This window comes from Piliocolobus tephrosceles, chromosome 2 (assembly GCF_002776525.5).
Source record: "Piliocolobus tephrosceles isolate RC106 chromosome 2, ASM277652v3, whole genome shotgun sequence".
NCBI classification, from domain to species: domain Eukaryota; kingdom Metazoa; phylum Chordata; class Mammalia; order Primates; family Cercopithecidae; genus Piliocolobus; species Piliocolobus tephrosceles.
In genome coordinates, this window is record NC_045435.1 from 26,807,902 (window position 1) to 26,827,610 (window position 19,709).

The 19,709-nt window shown below is 36.9% G+C and overlaps 1 protein-coding gene and 1 pseudogene across 1 annotated transcript in view; both read right to left on the bottom strand.

Annotated features, from left to right (window-relative positions):
- LOC111521572 overlaps window positions 1-762 on the bottom strand; it is a 2,072-nt pseudogene extending 1,310 nt beyond the window's left edge.
- ROBO2 (roundabout guidance receptor 2) overlaps window positions 1-19,709 on the bottom strand; it is a 1,747,433-nt gene that overhangs the window by 1,153,157 nt on the left and 574,567 nt on the right. The window lies entirely within an intron of this gene.

Sequence of the window (19,709 nt, forward strand, 5' to 3'; positions counted from 1 at the left end):
GGAGCTGAGGCGTGAGGTAATAACCGTTAACAGCCACCGTCTCTTCATAGGATGGAGGTGCAGACGGCGCTGAGGAAGGCCCGGTGGCCGCCAGGCGAGGTCCTGGAGCCGCCAGTTTACTGCCGCCCGTGCCGCCTGTCGAGCCGGGAGGTCAGAGTTAGTTTTATTCCCTCAGGCGTATTACCTCTTAAATAGATTTTCTATTGTGTATTATGATGAGTTTGTACGTCTTTCTCCTTCAAAAAAACTTGTAGGTTTTTGAGAGAAGGATAAACTGTTATTCATCTTTGATCCCTATGGCCAAAGACTGACTGTAGCTTGTAATTAAAGATGTAAGAAGTGATTGTTCTACACTACGCATCAGGAAATTTAAGTTCATTGTTTTTCTGCTTTATAAGAGAATCAGATCTTTTTAAATTCAAAGAGAACATGATGACATAAATAAAATGTGCTTCTTTATTTATTTTTAAAATAACACAAATAAAGATGTGAACTACTGCCATAGCTATATATTTGTTTTTTGTAATACATAGGAAACTTAAAGAGGTAACCCCCCCCATATGAGCTGAGATAAAATACTACATTACCCAACTCACCTTGCAGCTAGGCATTACACTATGATTCCTTCCTGGCCAATAAGAAGTGAGTAAAAAATGGTGTATGGAACTTTCAGAGATGCTTCTTAAAGAGACTTAACCCAGCTGGGAGGAGCACACTCTTGCCTTTCCTACCTTCCTCTTTCATCTGGAATGTGGAAATCATGATGTGATTATTTTACATGACACGCCTGTATCAAAACACCTGAGGTACCCCCACAATATTATACCTACTATGTACCCACAACAATTAAAATTTTTTAAAAATTTCTAAAAAAATCAAGGGTCAACTCCCAGTGGACACCTTGAAGCCAAAATACAGACAGTGCCTGGGTCCTTCAGGTCATATTGGTGCACTTCCATGCCTCTTGTAGACTGCCTTCTTAAAAAATGCTTTTATGTGTCACAATTGTTTCTGTTTTCCACTACAGAAGTCTACCGGACAATATCTCGCTGATATAGTGCTGTATGTTCCAATTCACGTAAGTAATTACAATGTATTCTAAATCTTATGCCAATATCTCTTTACTGAGTGTAGAGAAACCCCTGATGCATGATAAAGTAGTTTTTTTCTTAATATAAAAAATGAATGCCTCTGGAATGATAAACGTCAGAACTTTCCAAAGTGACAATTATTAACCTTGTGTAAAATATAATTTTAAAGATAATTTAAATCTAAAATGACAATCAAAATGTGAATATGTTCTGTTCTCTGTTCTTTCCTCTCCACAAGGAGAGGAAAAGGTAGATACTCACTTTGGACAGCACTGTATATAAGTGACTTGAACTATGTAGTCCAACCACGCTGATGGTTTATATCCCAGATGTGTCATTTTAACTGCAGCAAGTTACTTAAACTTTCAATGGTTTTCAATTTCGCATATATAAAACAGGAATAGCAGTATCAACCTTATTGAGTTCTGGGATCATAAAATGGGTTAATTGATATAACATACTTAGGCAGTATAAACATTGTTTTACATTTAGCTATTTTTTGTTTTTTGCCACCAACTGGATTTGGGTAGGTAGAAATCCATACTCTACTACTGCCATCAATGTGACGCAGGAAAAGTCACTTAACTTCTCTGAAGTCTCAACCTTTTCTGATCTGGAAGATGAAGAGAAAACTATCGACCTATTAGTGCCACGGTGAAGTTAATCAAGATGCATATAAAGCCACTAGGTCAGTGCCTGGCTCATAGTAAACACCTAACAAATTGTCACTCTAACTTTTTATTTTTCCTTTTAGTTACTATTAGTCTTTTTCCTCCCTTTAAATGGGCAATTTTTATTGTCAGAATGAAGTGAAATTCCTCCAATGGGCAGATGCACTCATTCAACACTCACATGTATGTACATACATGGGTAAAAGCACTGAAATATATAGTCACATGCATGCATGTCCCCAGGAAACACAGTACTTGCAATCACACTGTTGAAAATTTTATACCAGTTATATTAAAAGAAAGTCATATGACATAGATACATAATTTCATGCACTTAAAGCTGTTTTTGTTTCAAAACTACCTAGATAAACGTTAAACACATAATATTACTGAAAAGGGATCCCATATTCCTCATCTCCATTCTTTAACTGTGCACAATAATCTCTGTCTCTTTAGAGCAACATTCTTTTTTAAAATAAGAGAAAATCTGAACATGACATGGGGATTAAGCAATAAAACAGCTGCCTAATTACCTTCAGGGACTTGCAGATCATTCTAGAATGTCATTCTGCCCCAGAAGCTCTCCTTCTAGTAACATTTATTCTTCTTATGAACGCTGTTTTTAGGTCAGAATGCTTGTCAAATTACAGAAAATTTGATCTTAGTTCCTTCTCGAAAATTAAAAGATCAGAAAGCAGAATCTCTCAGGTCTCTATTAGTTACAATATTCTATGATTTTATGATTCCTTAGAGATTCGTTTTCCTAGAAATGGTTGGGAGAGAGGATGCAAGAACAGAGCACACAAGAGAACACTGGTAAACTTTAAAATGGAGCAAGAGCCAAGTTCACAGTCCAATGACACATTGAGAAAAATCTTGTAATACATTGTGTCCCTTTATTGCTACTGTCTCTTTAGTAATAAACGGGAAGCTACAACTCAATATGAGAATGTGTTCGGGGTCACATTTTGAACTTCAAAGAGACTAATGAAACCTTTGTGGAAGCTCTGAAAGCTGTGGGGAAGTCATAAAAAGGATACTGTCTGCACTTTGTAGATTCATTCTTGGTATGAACAGCAGCAGGTGTGGGCATGGAGGTAGGATGGGAGAAAAGAACAATGTGGGGGCTTCTGCTGTAGAGGGTCTTCTCACAGATTTCTGTTGCTCATGGAGTCCCAGTTATATTTTCCTACCATGAAACATACATTTATCAGCCAAAATCAGACTGTAATAAATCCATTTTTCACTTTTTGTAAATTGCACAAATGGAATTTTGACTTTTAGGGATGTTATTCTGTTAAAGTTTTAAACATATTACAGGGAAAGCTCTAAATAAACCAAGGTCCACTAGATGTCTAAATCTAGCTTTTCGTCTCTGACTTTTTCATAGCAGGTTTATATTTTTGACTTTTCATTTTCTTTAATGCCTTGCAGCTCTCAGTACCACATGTCATTGGCCAATATATAAAACTTGTAAGTGAAGCTGGGAGAAAATGAGACATAAATGAAGAATCACGAAACCATACATGTTCCTTTGAAAACAGTTCAGGTTTTCTACAAGTGACAGTTGGAACCAATTTTGTTCACTGAGAATGAGAAGGGAATGAATGTCTGACAGAGTGGGTTACCCATTCAATGCTTTTCTTTCTAGAGTTCAACAGTATTAAAGACGATAACTGTTCCTCTCCCACTGTACACAGTGCCGGACACAGAATAAATGCTGAATATATATTTTTATCTGTTGTTAATAAAGGAGCGAAGATATGCTTAGGCTTTATGTGCAAATGTACACAATGGAGAGCAAAAGCGATGTATACACATTTGTATGGATGAATTTAACATATCTGAGTCATTTTATTAGTACAAAAAATGCTTCGCAGGCGTGTAAGACATAATGATCAAGTTCCAATATCCAGTTTTGTTTTGAAAGGAGATGTACTATATTCCAGTTTCTTTTTGTGATCGTTGGAGAAAAAAGGAAATAATACAGTGGGAGAGGAACAGTTATTGTCTTTAATACTGTTGAACTCTAGAAAGAAAACCATTGAATGGGTAACCCACTCTCTGTCAAACGTTTGTTCCTTTCTCATTCTCAGTGAACAAAATGTGTTCCAACTGTCACTTGTAGAATATGTAGAAATATGTTATTTGAGAATAAAATAACAAATATAAAGTTAAAGTAGACCTCAAAATATAGAAACAAGTAACACAAACTTCATCTTTTCCCTTTCACCTGAATCCTTCATTTAATTTTAAAGATTGCTGAGCAATAGAAAGTTAGGGAGGGGAGAAGGCAAGAAGGTATAAAGTAACTAACTTTAAAATTGGGTTAAAAAAGAACTATAGCTGCAAATTAAGGAAACCACTGCTTTAAACATATCAAACTAGAAATAGCTGCCGTTATAGAACACAGATTAGTTAATCAAAGTGTTTATTATTGTAGAACCGAAGGTCAGAGAGAGAGACACAGCACAGGGCAATTCTGAAACAAGTTATAAATGAACAAGCCATGGGAAATGAGGGAAAAGGCTGAATTTAGGTGCTTGTATTCCTATTATTTTCTGTAAAAACACCATGGAAACACCACCTCTAACTTGTGTGTGTCTCCGACCAACGGCTAATGTGTGCTGTCATTAGTCAGCAGGTTGTTATTGAACAACATTGTGGAAAGAAGAAAAAATGCAGCTGAACACTCCATTCAGGCAATCATGTATCTAACCTCCGAGTTTCCAAAGTAATAATCAAAAATAAATTTTAAAATGTTCCCTTCATGAAGGAGAATAGGCTCTGTAAGTCCATATGACAGCTGGAGAAAGTGAGTTGAAGGTGAGATTTCAGGGAAGACTGACATTTAGAAGTGGGTTTCCAAAAAAAGAAATAAAAGTTGAAAAAGATTAAATAGAACTCCAAAGACCTCAACAATAATCTAGGATTTTTCAATAACAGAGATTAAAAGGATAATGGCAACATTTGTCCAACAATATATTTATCTGATATCTTCATTATTATTATTTTTATAAATATTGCCAGTTGAATATTGATTTGGATAATGAAGAATACCTTGAAACACTAATGAACCACAGTTACTGGGCTTTTCTGAAGACTCAGCTGCTTTGTGAATTTTACTAGTTTATTGTCACGTTTGGGATTGTATCTTAAGCAATTCTTAAAGTCGAGGAGGTATGGAGAGGTTCAGGTGAGTGCCTGGGTGGGCCCTAGGGGAGAGTGACTGACTACATGTAACACGGAGGGGAGAACCTTGAACCAAATCTGATCAAACATCTGGAAATCACTCTCAGTTTATAAAAAAACACAGGAAATAGAAGAACATGTGAAATGATATCATGGGGATCCAATTATCAAAATGTAGAATGTAGGGGGATAATGGAACAAATGACACACTTTTTTCAACAAGTAAATTGATGTTTAAAATAAAAGAGTGACAGGTAGATTAAAAGAGACTTAGTGACATACCGACAATATGCAATCAAGACACTAATTAAAGTACATCAGTTCTAATCATATATTTATGAGACATCTGGGGAAATTTGAACACCTCATATTTGATAACATTAAGAAATGATTGTCAACATTTTTGGTAGTGTTAATGATATTATGGTTATTTTTCAAAAAGTTCTTACATACTAAAAATTTTAAGGGAGAAATGGTAAGACATTTGCTCATTGCTTCACTTTTACCTGAGGTTGGCAGAAGTGGGTAGGATTACAAATGAAGTAAGTTTGGCATAGTTTGATAGTTGTTTAAGCTGGGTAGTGGATATATGGAGTTTATTACACTCATCTCTCTATCTTTTGTTTACACATTTGAAAATTTTCAAAGTCAGTCAATGTGAACTATGTAAGACAAAATTAAATAAACAATTCATAACTTTAAAATTATATTCAATATTTGATTTATACTTAATTTTGCTAGTTGGCCCATCTTAAATACTCATAATAGCCAGGAGTTGTGGCTCACACCTGCAATCCCAGCACTTTGGGAGGCCAGGCCAGGTGTGGTGGTGCAAGCCTGTAGACTAGCTGCTCAGGAGGCTGAGGCATGAGAATCACTTGAACCTAGGAAGGAGGTGGAGATTACAGTGAGCTGGCATCACGCCACTGCACTACAGCCTGGGTAACAGAGGGAGACTCTGCCTCAGAAAAAAATAAATAAATAGATAAATACCCACAATAACCTGAACACTTGTCCTGGCATTTTGGGGAAGGCAAAGTTGAGGATTAAATACAAGAGAGTTGTACAGAATTCAAAGAGAAGTTAAAACAATGTGGCCTGCCTCATCACCATGTACCTTCAAGTTTCATTTGAATAAAATTTATAGCTTTTACAATGGCTTACAAGGAATTATGATTTACCCCGTGCTACTGCTCAAATTGTCAAGAGACCTTCCTTGATCATACTTTCTAAGGTAGTAGTACCATTACTCTCACTTCCTTTATCAGACTTCATTTTTTCTTATAGTACTTATTTCTAAATTAAACTGTCTTATGTATTGCTGTGTTTATTGAACTTTTTTCTCCCTGTAGAATGTAATATTGATGATGACAGTGTTTTGTTTTGCTCATGGCTCTTATCCCACCCCTCAGAATAAGGTTAGCACATACAGCTTGAGGATCCCTTATCCAGAATACTTGGGACCAAACAGGTTTGGGATTTCTACATTTTTTTCAGATTTTGAGATATTTGTATATACATCATGAAATATTTGAGGATGGGACCCAAGTCTAAACATGAAATTTATTTATATTTCATATGTATTTATACACATAGCCAGAAGGTAATTTTATAAAATATTTTAAACAATTTTGTGCCTGAAAGAAAGTGTGTGTACATTGAACAATGAGAAGGGAAAGGCACCACCACCTCTGCCACCCGAGTGGGCAATCTGTGGTTGTTTGACATCACTCTTTTTCCTGACTGAATTTATAGGCTACTGACAAGCAGTAAGCGACCATTTCCTTATACTTATTCACAGCTAAGTGCCGAACAGTAAAAAATACCATTAATAGCGTGAAAAAATTATGTGTTCAGAGTAACTAACAGCACAGTAGCATCGCCAGAATACCTGTGTCAGCTGTTAAACAACAGCAACAGTTGGCAGTGGCAGGCCTTCAGTCTCTATCTGTGATGCTGAGTTTTGATTGAAGAGTTAAAGTACACTAGATATATATATATATATATATATGAAGAAACGTCAAAAGCAATTGAGGGACTGGGAAGGAGATTCTCTAGAGATAACGAGGATTCTTCAGGCAGGCTTTTAAAAATGTTTCCTCCACAGTCATCTGCCTCATGAACAATGTTTTTGTTTTAGAAGTCTCTCTTTGATTTTATAACTGGCATGTTTTGTTCTGCTATGGATGTCTACTGCTCCTGTCCTTCAATAAGCCCATCACACATTTCCACCATGTCATCTGTAGGCATTTTTCAGGCAGTGTTAACACGGTCATCACTGTCATACTCAACTTGATTCACACCTATTTTGTCTATTTAACCATCAGGCAATAAATGAACAACTGGATCCTCATTACCAATGTTAAAAACTTCTTTGATATCCACTTCTTCCCACTTACTGAGGGGCTCTGAAGATACCTGTTTTGCATATGAAAGGAAGTCAGACATAATTTTTCTCTCATTTGACATACAAAATCCTTTAAAGTTACTACTTTCTTCATTATCTTCCGTGAACATAAAGGCAGGCCAGAGGTTGTATCAGGGATGCACAACTATTTTTAGTAGCTGTGTTCCCAGCATTGGCAACAGCACATATGGCGTCCTTCATGCTAAACTCCTTTTGAAAACCTCCCACACTCATGCCTCTGTTCACTGAGGCTAGTACACTGCTCAAAAAAGTGTTTTATGTTTACTTGCTTTGATCTAAAGATACCCTGGTCACATGGTTGTATTAATAAAGCCACATTTGGGGCAAAATATATGGCATAAATATTTTTTTGATGAGAATTTCAGCTGAAGGATGAGCAGAACAGTTGTAAAGGAATGACAAAATGTTGCAGTCATCATCCAGTCTCTGCGCTGAGCACAAGCCACTGGTACAATTTGTTTATGAACCCAATAAGAAAAAAATGTCTCCTATGACCTACGCCTTTTATTAGCATCACAATGAACTGGAAAGCAATTCACAATTTGAAAATAGTGAGGATGCAAAATTTTGCATATCACAGCAAGTTTATACTTATGCGTGCCTGACGCGGTAGACAGGCCAGCGCAGTTATTTGTCCCGCGCATTCTTAAATTCCTGTACAGAGTGTCTCATCAGCCGCATTCAGTGTCTTTGGGGGCAGTAACACCAAAACAGTGATAGTTCATCAGCATTAGACACTTGTTCTGGTGTCAGATTTTCATTAGTGATGACCTTGGCAAACTTGTCAATACATTTCTTTGCTGATTCATGATCAGCGGATGTTTTATCACCACAAATCTTTAAAACTTTAATACTGTGTCTTTTCTTAAATTTCTGCAACCAGTCCATTTGTTCCCTTCAATTTTCAGTTTCTTGTGATAGATCTTTGCTTGCTTCATAATCAGCATACCATTAAGTGGCATGTGTTCACTAAGAAACTGAAGAATCCATTCTTTCAGTACACAATCGAGATCTTCATTCATAGTTTTATGCAGTGTTTTCTATTTTTCATTAACTTCTTCTTCTATTTCATTTATTTTATTTTTCTTCTTCTGAGACAGAGTCTTTCTCTGTTGCCCAGGCTGGAGTGTAGTGGAGGGATCTCGCCCACTGCAATCTCCACCTGCCAGGTTCGATTAATTCTCCTGCCTCAGCCTACCAAGTAGCTGGGACTACAGGTGCCTGCCACCACATCTGGCTAATTTGTGTATTTTTGGTAAAGACGGGATTTTGCCATATTGGCCAGGCTGATCTCGAACTCCTGATCTCAGGTGATCCACCTACCTCGGCTTTGCAAAGTGCTGGGATTACAGACGTGAGCCACTGACCCCAGCCATATTTTTCTTTAACTTCCATTCATCACGTTCAGCATAGAACTTCAACAGTTTATCCTTCCGTTTCCTCAGGTTGATATGGTGATCACTCTAACGCCATACTCTTCTATAAAACATTTCACACTTACATCACTGTCCAGTTTCTCCAGCAGCTTGATTTTGTGTGTTATCAATGAACATAAATGCTTACCCATTGTCTTATCACTGTCACTCATAGGGGTATTTTCAGGCCTTTTTTTTTTTTGACATTTTTTGACAATATTCTTTCAACACAAAGTAGAGAATAAGCAAGAAATCTCAGTGAATAATGCATGCAAGTCTTAGTCCCATGTAGACCATCATAGGGAATCTTCCCTTGGCATGTCCAGCCTACACATGTGACATTTTATTGTCCTTTGTGGGCGTGCTTGTTTGGGGAATCTGGGCATGTGCAGAAAAGATGTATTGCACCTGAATGGACGAGTTGCACCTGAATGGACGAGTTGCACCTGAATGGACGTGTTGCACCTGAATGGACGAGTTGCACCTGAATGGACGTGTTGCACCTGAATGGATGAGTTGCACCTGAATGGACGAGTTGCACTTGAATGGGTCTGGGAGAGTCTATATTTGCCTTGGGGACATTGAATAAACTGGGTGTGTGACCCTGTATTTGACTGTGACCTGTCGCATGAGGTCAGGTGTAGAATTTTCTACTTGTGGTATAATTTTGGCACTCAAAAACTTTCAGATTTTGGAGCATTTCAGATTTTGAATTTTCAGGCTAAGGGTGCTCAACCTGAATGAGGCATTAGATAAATATTTGCTGAAATGAATTGTGAAATTTAAAGAAAAGTATTCGTGGCAGATGCTTATGTGAGCTTTGCTAGGATAATTCTTGTGACGAGGCACTCACAGCTTCATGAAGCGTGACTTCCATTGCTGGACAGCAGCAACTGTTGGAAAGTGTTGCCTCAACACAGGGCTGAATGTCTCTTGTTCCACTTCCCACCCACTGCTCTTAATTCTCTCTCCAGGTACTATGTAAACACACTACCATCTGCTGTTGAATAAGGATAAGCTTCCTTTCTCGGTGAAAATTCCACCAAGGGTGACTTTTGCTTGGAGTTCCAGGACTGCACGTTAGTGTTTATCTGTGACCCGTGGGCAGTTATCATCCAAGGCTAACCTGCCACCCAGAAGAGCTGCCAAGACCAAGCCTGGCATTCACTGAATCTCTGCCTCTTTCTCTCTCTGGCTCTACTCCACCAGGGTTGAGTAAAATTTGTCAGCAAAACATTCACACAGAATGGGTGTGACTGAATATCTTCTTTCTCAGAGAGTAGGGCTGTCTGCCACTGAGAGTCAGTTGTTTTAACAGAAGGAGCCCTAAAATGGCACCACCTTGGCCCTACCCCTTCTTTTATTAGAAAAACTACTTTTGTTTCTACACAGGTAACTTTCTAAGAATAACAAAGGTAGTTTCCTGATAGTAATCTTGTTAGAGACAGGAAAAACAAACACAGAAGCTAAACTCCCAAACCCAAATCACTATATAGGCATGTATATAACTTTGATAAGGGCTTTAATAGAAATAGTAGAGTTTCTTCAGATTCACGTATCTACATATGCATCATATAATATAAAAAAGGATCATTTGGTTCAATGGATAAAGAATCCAGACAGAATCGATATGACCTGGGTTAGAAATCCTCCACTTACTATATTAATGAAATCAAAGCAGTGTAATAAAAAGTAATCCATTGAGAGTTCATATCAACAGTACATTTTGAGAAGAATTACTGAGATGCTTTGTCTTTTAATGAACTGCCAGAATGTTTTGTATTCTTTTAAATATTTGGAGGAATGATATGGTAAGCATCAACTTTTTTGAGTGGGAGCAAGATATATTTGCTTCAGCAACTTATTGTATAAGAAAAATGTATGTCAATCCAAGGATACCACAGGATTACTACATTTGTACTAAAATAAATAGATCAATGATTTTTTTATTTTTACATTATTTATTTACTTTTATTATACTGTAAGTTCTAGGGTACATGGCAAAACGTGCAGTTTTCTCACATATGTATACATGTGCCATGTTGGTGTGCTGCCCCCATTAACTCATCATTTACATTAGGTATATCTCCTAATGCCATCGTCCCTCCTCCCCCCACCCCACAACAGGCCCCAGTGTGTGATGTTCCCCTTCCTATGTCCAAGTGATCTCATTGTTCGATTCCCACCTATGAGTGAGAACATACGGTGTTTGGTTTTTGTCCTTGCTATAGTTTGCTGAGAATGATGGTTTCCAGCTGCATCCACATCCCTTCAAAGGACATGAACATAGATATGCATGTTTCCTCCACCTACTGAATATTTCTTAAAATAACTTTCTTAATAATTTTTCATTAGTGAAGCAGACAAATATTCACTGTCACAAGAATGAAGAAAGGAGAAAATAGATTGAGTAGGTCCAAATTGTTGCAAGGAATGTATTATGTCACAACAGCCTCCAAATAGATACACTGTCTTTATTTTACAAATAAGGAAAATTCATTTAAGGAATGCAGTTCATGTTGCCAATGGTCACAAGAATAATTAATGGTGAATTTAAGTTTGAACGTAGTTCTAATTAGTTTCACATAATTTGTTGCCACATTTAGGGGAATACTAAAAGTGACCATTTTAGGGACAGCATGGTAAAAAAGATTTTAAGAAAATCAGAATAACTAAAATTAACAATGACAAGTTTCTGTACATGTATGTATGTATGCTTTATTTTGATGAATGGAAAGTCACACAGTACTTGAAATTGTGTAGGTGTCATGGATATCTATGATGCTACATCAAACATGTATTTTATTTCATATGCTCTCTTTTACTTTAGAGAAGTGACATACATATACATACATAAAGAGGAAGACATCCCGAGGAGTGTTCATTATACAACCCTTTGTAAATTATACCTTCCGGAGTGCTGTGTGCTACTGAATGTGTGAAACATATGTCCTCATGGCTTTGATTTCCTATGAAAGAGAGAGACAGATCAGAGAGTTGTGCTCCTAAAACTAGAGGACTCTAGAGAAGAGCGGTAAAGGGAATGGATTCTAGACCCAGACTAGGATCCCGTTTTTGTCATGCGCTTGGTATATGGTACGTGACCTTCGTGAGTTAATCTACGCTAAGTAAAAAACAGTTTCTTCTTTTGTGAAATAGGGGTACTGACAGTTCTTATCTCTTAGGGTTGTTGTGAGGATTATATCAGTTAATATATGCAAAACACTTAAAATATCATTGGTATGTATTGTGCTATTGTTACTGGTAAGCTCTTTTATAGCTGGTTCTAAAGATTCCATTCTAATAGAATGAAGAGGCATTCTCTGTAAAGGGAACTTCAGTATTCCAATCTCTGCAAGTATTAGATTTAACATTCTCCGTTTCCAAACACCAGACTCTTCTTTGAAAGACAAGTACTATGTTTACTTTATTAATAAATGTTTTTCTTATAAAGAACTCATAAGCTCATATTTAGCAATTACATAAAGAAGCAAGGGTTATATAGCTAGAATAATCTTTAAAATTATAAAATCTCATCAAATTTCATAAACTCATATTCATAGTGTTATTTGTATTTAGATTTTTTCAAAAATTTAAAACTTATTATCTTCGTGCATTTTCAAACAGGATTCTATTTCTATTAAATATTTAAGTACCTTTAATTTACGCCCTGTACAAATTTCTAATTTATGTTGATTGCAACTATTTTGCTAATTTATGAATCAGTAACAGCCATGTAAACATGTAATTCAAGATTGAGTTCACAGCAAAGAATCAACATTATTAAATTGTTAAAATTGATATTAATTTTCTGAGAGGACTCAAATTTTAAATTCATATATTTTTATGAAAGTTCATAAACCTTAACATCATAACTTTTATTAGATTTCAATTAAGATTATCAAAAATTAAAATAAACCAGCTGACTCTTCATTTTTAGATATATTTTAAAGAAGAAACATGTTCAGTTTTATATTGATTCCTCATTCTGTCATACCTTCACTCACTCATTCATGAACACTGATCATTCCTCCTTGAACAGGTCTCCATGTTCTAAGGAACAGATTACATTTTATGTTTAACTGTTTTCAGGTTGCCAGGGTATGTTAACAGTGACCTGTAAAAGAATATCATAAGCACCATCTTGTCTGATAAAATGAGAACAAGAGACATACATAAATTATAAATCACAATAGCTTATTAAATCTCTAATGAAGGTACAAAGAATAATGGAAATAAGGATAGAAAAAATAATGCAATGAGGAGGACTGGGGAAGGCTTCATGAGGCAAGCAGCATTTGAATTAGTCCTTGAATAACTGGAATGGGGTTTTGGTTACTTGAGAACAAAAGAAAACAGCACAAATTAATATCCAGGGGCAAGAAAATGAAGCATACACTGAAGGATGACATGTAATCTAGTGCAGCTGCAACACTGGTGCCACTTGGGCACAGTACAATACAGACTAGAATATTAGGTAGAGGTCAAAATGCAATCTTGGAAGCAGACAGCAGCCCTCACAGGACACTAATACTGCTGGCAACTTGATCTTGGACTTCCCAGACTCCAGAATCAGGAGTAATACATTTCTCTTGTGTATATATTTTTTTAAAAAGCAAGATATTATATTGAAAAATATATGTGTGCCCAGCTGAAGAATACGGGGTCCCTCTTTGTAAGTAAAAGGAAGTCACCAAAGGCTGCTGAACTAGACAGAGACGCTGGCAGAGCTATCTTAGAGAGACAATGGTGATGTCAGCGAAGAATGCATGTTGCTCATATTTAGGTGAGTCAGTATCTCTATTCTTTGCAGTTTCTTCATCAGTGCTTTTCAAAATGTAGTTTCTGTTTATGTGACTTACTATCATAGCTCCAAGGTATTACCTACAAATGTATAAGTGTATAAAATATAAATATTCATTTACATTAATTGGACTAAAAAAAACTTTTGTAATTCTTTCTTTTATGGATGACATACTGTATTAGTTTCCTAGGGGACAGTAACAAAATGCCATAAAATGGATAGCCTAAGGCAACAGAAATATATTCTCTCTTGTTCTTGGAGTCTGAAATCAAGGTGTTGATAGGGTCAAGGCTCTCGGGGAAAAATTTTTCTTGGTTCTTTCTAGTTTCTTGTGGTTGTCTGCAATCCTTGATATCTCTTGCCTTGTAGACGCCTCACACCAATTTCTGTCTCTGTCATTGCCTCTGTCGGTGGGTAGAACACCCATTTCTGTGTCTGTGTTTCTACTTCTCTTCTTACAAGGATACCAGCTATATTGGATTTAGGGCCCACCCTACCGCAGTATGACCTCATCTTAACTTGAGTACATATGCAAAAACTCTGTTTCCAAATAAGATCACATTCACAGGTGCCAGAAACTGGCATTTGAATATATCCTCTTGGAGGTCACAGTGGAGCCCACAACACGTACTAGTAGCATTTTTTTTTTTTTTTAATGCTGAACTATCTCTAGCTGTTAGTTGTTAGTGTGACCAAGGAAGCCAGAGCTCCTCATTGAGGAAATAACTGATGATATTTCCTGGTTATTCGAGAAAATCTAACCAATCTGTGATGCATTTTACCAAAAGATCATATCATCAGTCGTACTCCTTTTATTAATTGATCTAAACGTGATTTTGTTTAGGTAGGTAGTCATAATCTAGGAAAGGATCCTTAATTACATTTTTCAAAAATAATTCTCAACTTTTATATTGATACTGTTTTTTCCAAATCTAATTTGTCTTCAATTTCTTCTTTCTCTCCTTTCCAATAATTATTTATCCCATTTCCCCACACTGCTCATTTACCACATACAAAGATGAAGCTTAGTGTCAATGGCAAACATAACAAATGTGTGTGGTTTTCCATCTTCTAAGCCAATAATGAAACAATATCAACTCTTGGCACCCCAAAATAAAGACTATCATCAATAACCTAATGCTAGCGGCTAGGCCTGCAAACTGTTTTCACAGTTTAAAGAATATTTTCGGCCAGGCGCGGTGGCTCACGCCTGTAATCCCAGCACTTTGGGAGGCCGAGGCAGGCGGATCACGAGGTCAGGAGATGGAGACCATCCTGGCTAACACGGTGAAACCCCGTCTCTACTAAAAATACAAAAAAATCAGCCGGGCGAGGCGGCGGCGCCTGTGGTCCCAGCTCCTCGGGAGGCTGAGGCAGGAGAATGGCGGGAACCCGGGGGGCGGAGCTTGCAGGGAGCCAAGATGGCGCCGCTCACTCCAGCCTGGGTGACAGAGAGAAAAAAGAATATTTTCTAAGCTTTCTGATGAACATTTAGCGAAGGAATAACCAGAAATTTTGATAAATTACGTCTACCAAATTTCAAGTTACTGGAACTGTCCCTCTTAAGAAAGAATTAGTGTGATGGGCCGCATAGTTCTTCACAGCCGTTAGGTGCCGGCCATTGCTTTCCGCATCATTTTCTGCCTCTCGCTTTCTAAACGAATGTATGGCTTTTATCAAGTCACAGCGAGTGATTTTGCCAAAGAGCTAGCGCACTCGTGAAAGTGTGCAACTGCGTAGTGAACATTACCAATGTCGCACAAAACTGCTGTTTTACATGTATTTTTTAAAGTGTTCTCAGTGGTCAAACATTGTAAAACAAAGTTTTTGTTATGCGTGTTTTTCATTACATACTGTGCTATCCATAATTTAAATCATTGTCATTTGCTAGGTTAGTGGATGAAGAGAGAAAATGATATAAAAAAAGGACTATTCTGTTTACAAATCATGGCAAATCATAATCATTTATTTTACACAAAGAGCAAATTTGAGCTTAACTCTAGTTATCTACACAATGATTTTCATGACACATTTGAATGTGGAAAGAAAAGAGTAGCAAAAACCAGACATGTTCCATGAATTATTTGAAAGCCAAACTTTTAAAAACAGATCTCTTGGCTGTGTTTCTCCTGCCTAACTGAAATTTTGCGTACTTTTACCAGCATCTCCCCTATAACCTCACCTCCCACCATCCACTAATCACCATTTTACTCTGTTTTCATGACCTTCAACTTTTTAATATTCTACATGTAAGTGAGATTGAGAGGTATTTTTCTTTCTGTGCCTGGCTTATTTCACTTAACTTAATATGTTCCAGGTTCATCTGTGTTGTCACGAAATTTTATTTTTGTAATAAGGTTGACTAGTACTCCATTGGGAATATATACCACATTTTCTATACCCATTCATCTGTTGATGGACACTTAGATTAATTTCATATCTTGGTTAATAATGCTGCAATGAACATGAGAGTTCAAACATCTTTTTAATATACTGAGACCTTTTCCTTTGAATATATACCCAGTAGTGAGATTATATGGACTTGTGATAGTTAATACTGAGTGTCAACTTGATTGTATTGAGGGATCCAAAGTATTAATCCTGAGTGTGTCTGTGAGGGTGTTGCCAAAAGAGATTAATATTCAAGTCAGTGGGCTGGGGAAGGCAGATCCACCCTTAATCTGGTGGGCACTAACTAATCAGCTTCCAGCAAATATAAAGCAGGTAGCAAAACATGAAAAGGAAAGGCAGGCCTAGCCTCCCAGCCTACATCTTTCTCCCATGCCAGATGCTTCCTGCCCTCAAACATCAAACTCCAAGTTCTTCAGTTTTGGAACTTAGACTGGGTCTCCTTGCTCCTCAGCCTGCAGACAGCCTGTTGTGGGACTTTGTGATCATGTAAGTTAATACTTAATAACTCCCCTTCACACACACACACACACACATATATGTGTGTGTGTGTGTATATATATATGCTATTAGTTCTGTCCCTCTAGGAGAACCCTAATACATGGTTGTTCCATGAAAGCTAAAGTTTTTAATGGGATTTTAGATAATATATTTCAAAAAATCATCTACCTTTTTCTTGGCAAGTTTGCTGTTTGTCAGGGGTTGATTTAATTCCTTTTTTTTTTTTTTCTTGTTTAAAAGACCTGTAGACATATTAAATAAAGGATTTGATATTCTTTATACTTAACTATGCCACCTTGTTCAAATCATCACAAGATTTCACAGTTAACTCAAAGGATAAATGCTTGAGGGGATGGACACCCCACTCTCCATGAAGTGCTTATTTCACATTGCAGGCCTGTATCCACACATCTCATGAACCCCATAGATATGTATACTTGCTATGTATCAACAAACAGTAAAAATTAAAATTCAAAAATGTAAAAAGGATGTATGAAGCAAATTGCTAGTTTCATTTCTGAATAAAATGTCAATCCTAAACTTTAAATTTTATTGATGCTGGTGGAGCCCTTGCTATATTATTCTTGGTAAACAACCAGCTGAAACTACTCCTATTTCAGTAGTGCACAGTGCGTTTATACTTTAGAGCAAAGAAACAGAGCATTCAGCACATATTGCCACAAATTTGTTCAGGTGGAACAGCATTGGGTGACAGAACAGTCAAGTGGCAGGCATGGTGTGACAGCTTCTAGACAGGCAATGAAATGAAACTTTGAAGGGAGGAGCAGCTGTATTCTACTGTATCCTGCAATTAAAACTATTAAGGCAGAAGAAAATTGTCTTTACTTCCACCTTCATGATTCTGGGCTGTCTCTGCATTGTCCTAGCAAAGTCTGATGTATTATATCTTTCACAAAACATAATTGATGTCATAAACACTTTAAAATGATCACTGTATCCTGTATGCTTCTGAAAACTATATATATTATTATAAATATTTGAACATTAAAGATTATGGGAGTCTATTTTATCCTCTGTGGCAAAACGAGTAGTTTTGAAAACTTTCAAATTAATTCCATAATAGTTGAAGTTTCAATCAATCTCTTCCAGAAACTATAAAAATAACAGTGTCCTTTAAAGACACAATAAGTCAGACAGCATACATGTAAAAAGGCTGGAGGTAAGGCTTACTGTTAGACATGAACCACTCTCACCCCACTGAGTATACTTATTTTCTGTACCCTGCTAATATAAAACATTATACAAATGATATCCCTATATTTAATTCATAGATTTGAGCCTTTCTAATTAAATCTGTTTCATTAAGTAAGAGAAAATATAGTTTAGGATAAAGAAGCAAAGTCAAATACAGGCTCTGAATTCTGGTCAGAACTGAGTTCAAATTCTGGCTCTGTTACCTATTAGCTGGGAGATTCTACTTAACATGAAAAGATTGTTGCAGTATTAGATTTAGGCCATTTTGTCCACTACTACTCCACACACCTGGCGCAACTGAACACTTAATAATACCTGTTGAGTGGAAGAATGAGTTAACAGTTAGCCCTTGAAATAAATTTAGCATGGTATTTGAAAATGTATTTGTATTACCATCATTTCTGACTCTGATTCATCTCCTTCACTTTCTACAGTAGCAGATTGGGACAATATAATGGGCTGAAATGGATCATTACTGGAGTGTTTGGGTCCAATTATTATACATAGCAGAGACTTTGATCCCTCCCTTGAGAAGACAAACCAGCAGTAGACATTTCTCTGAAGTATAATACAAACTAAACAATTTATTTCAAACTTTGAAAGAACTTTAAGAGAAATAATTTATGTCTCTTTCCAAAATAAAATTAACCTTCAAATTGATAAAATCTAGTTTAAAATAAAATCCAATTCTGATACATAATAATACAGTGAACAGTGTATAAATAGATGCAATAATAGCCTTTTGGCATTCATTTCCAGCTTTTTTGATATTTGGCAGGATAAGTTATGAGATTTATGACAAATGTGCTTCCCAGCCCTCCCTACAGTGTCAAGCCAGGCCTTCTAGAATTATGACACAGCCTGGAAGCTGCTGTACACAGGACATGTCAAGTGATAATTCATAGCCCCTGAAAAATAGCATTTCTTTTGAGGAATGCTATACTGGATACCTATCATTTTATTAAAAAATTATACTGTTTTTATTCTTTCCTTGTTCAAAATTGAGGAGAAGGATCTCAGAAAACTTTGAACCATCCAATCACCATGCAAAGATATCCAACTTCCAACTTTATCTTCTAGAACTGACTTTAATAAAATAAAAATTACCTTTTATCTCATAGATTTTTGAGTGATGTGGAGAGCTTTCCAGAGCTGTCACTCGGTTGTGAAAAACTGATGTGACTGCTTTTCTGAAGAAGGTAACAAATGTGGTACCCCCATCTCCTTCGTCTGCAGAGGAATTTGTTCTTTAGGGAAAGTAGGAGCTTCTGTATTGACTTTGTTTTACAGGGTCACTTCCTCTGGTCCTAGGGGAGTTAGGCACTACAGGAATCACCTCACAGCTGCCCTTGTATGGCTATATATTCTATTCCATATTCTCCTCTAAAATTAACTATTTTGCCAGGTGCGGTGGCTCACACCTGTAATCCCATCACTTTGGGAGGCCCAGGTGGGTAGACTGCTTCACCCTGGAGTTGGAGACCAGCCTGGGCAACATGATGCAACTCTGTTTCTACAAAACGTACAGAAATTAGTTGGGTGTGGTGGCCTGCGCCTGCAGTCTGAGCTACTTAGGAGGCTGAGGCAGTAGGATTGCTTGATCCTAGGAAGTCAAGGATGCAGCAAGCTGTGATGGTGTCACTGCACTCCAACCTGGGTGACAGATCGAGATTATCTCTAATAAAAATTAACTAAATAAAATAAACTAGTTTTACTGTACCCCCACCACCCCAAGTTTTAAAATCCCCCCTCCTCCAGTGTTTGGGTGTTTGACTCTCATTCCTGGATTAAATGAAAAAACAAATTCTGAGTTTTAAACCTTTGGCCAGGTCTTTATGTAAATAAGGTTGGCCAAACCACTGTGTCTCTGTTCTTTGATAAGGTCTAGTAATGTGCCCTACTTACTTGTATATCAGCACACACCTGGGCTAGCTTGGCAGGCTTCATTAAAAAAGGAGAATTCAGAGTCCGTAAAGCAATGTA